Here is a 1,680-nt window from a genome sequence, read left to right as displayed (position 1 = left end):
GATGTTGGCTGTTTTAAGCATGGAGACGGTAGATGGGAATGGAGACCTGAAGGGTAATCCATACCCGGGGACCTCAGACAACAGGTTGGAGAACAAGCTACAAGGACCGCTTCTCTCTTCCTTCCTTCCTTCCTTCCTTCCTTCCTTCCTTCCTTCCTTCCTTCCTTTTTTCTTTCTTTCTTTCTTTCTTTCTTTCTTTCTTTCTTTCTTTCTTTCGTTCTTTCTTTCTTTTTTGAGATAGGGTCTGTTGACCACCAGGTTGGTTCTAGGGAATGAACTCAGGTCTCATGCACACAAGGCAAGCACTCGACCAACTGAGCTATCTCCCCAGTCCTCAAATAATGTTCTTTAGAATGACTTTCGGCTTCTGAAAGCAAGCTTGAGTCCACAGCAAGGTTCCTAATTTTGTAAAATAAAATAAAATTAAAAAAAGGCAGTGTAAAATGGATGAGGTCATTTCTAAAAGTGGGAGGTGAGTGTCTTCAGTTTACTAATGTAGGATTAGAATAGTGGCACAGAACAGAATATAAACTATCAGGGGATAATGGCTGTCCACGGATAATGAAGAAGATGAGCGCTCTTTCCTGAGATCTGCCATATAGGCACTTAGCTATCCACTAACTAATTTGATGTCAAATCTCTCTCTCAGCCGGGTGGTGATGGTACATGCCTTTAATACTAGCACTTTAATACTAGGAGAGGCAGGTGGATCTCTGTGAGTTTGAGGTCAGCCTGATCTACAAAGGAAGTCGCCAGTTGAAGACACAGAGAAACCTTGTCTTGAAAAATCAAATGTGTGTGTGTTTGTGTGTATGTGTGCGCACACGCGTGTGATCATGCTGGAGGAAGACTCTGGGTACACTGCTTTCTCTATCTCTCTCCACCTATTCTTCTTGAGACGGGGGCTCTTTGAGTAGCTGACTGGCTATCAAGACCTAGCCTTTCGCCTCCTACCTCTCATGCACCCACAGGGCCACACCGCATGTTGGGAATCTGAACTCAGACCTCATGCTTACATAGTAAGTGTTCGCATCCACTAAGTCCCTCAACATCCAGTACAGTTTCCCACTATGAGAGATGCTTCAAGTCACAGCAATAGCACTTTGGACTGAGTTTGTTAGAACAGTGATTAAGGCAACTTCAGTTAGGGGAAGTGTCTTCATGCTGGAGTTAGTGGCCACAGCATGTTTCTCCTATAGGGGAGAAGCAACACTTAAAAACATCTTTTCATCTTTTTTTCAATGAAAATAGTTTACAAAGCAAAGGAAATGTAGATAGCACAAAGACAAGTGAACTTTGTTCTCATGACATAGACATGACCACTTGGAGGCTGGTGAGGTAGTCAGTCAATATAGGGCTTGACCTTACAAACACAAAGACCAGAGCTTAATGCCCAGAACCCACTTAGAAAGCAGTGAGCATGGCGGAATGGTATTTGTAATCCCAATTCTAGGAAAGTAGAGACAGGAAGACTGTTGGGATTCATTGACTACTCAAACTAGACCATCTGGTAAGTTCTGAGGCAATGAAGGATCCTGTCTCAGAGAGACAACACCCAAGATCAACCTCCATCTCTCTCTATATACATGTGTACAAACAAAGGGCTGTGCCCCCTAATGAATCTATCTATCTACTATCTATCTATCTATCTATCTATCTATCTATCTATCTATCTATCTA

Source organism: Grammomys surdaster, unplaced genomic scaffold (assembly GCF_004785775.1).
Source record: "Grammomys surdaster isolate TR1022 unplaced genomic scaffold, NIH_TR_1.0 146, whole genome shotgun sequence".
NCBI lineage: Eukaryota > Metazoa > Chordata > Mammalia > Rodentia > Muridae > Grammomys > Grammomys surdaster.
This window is presented reverse-complemented; position numbering follows the sequence as displayed.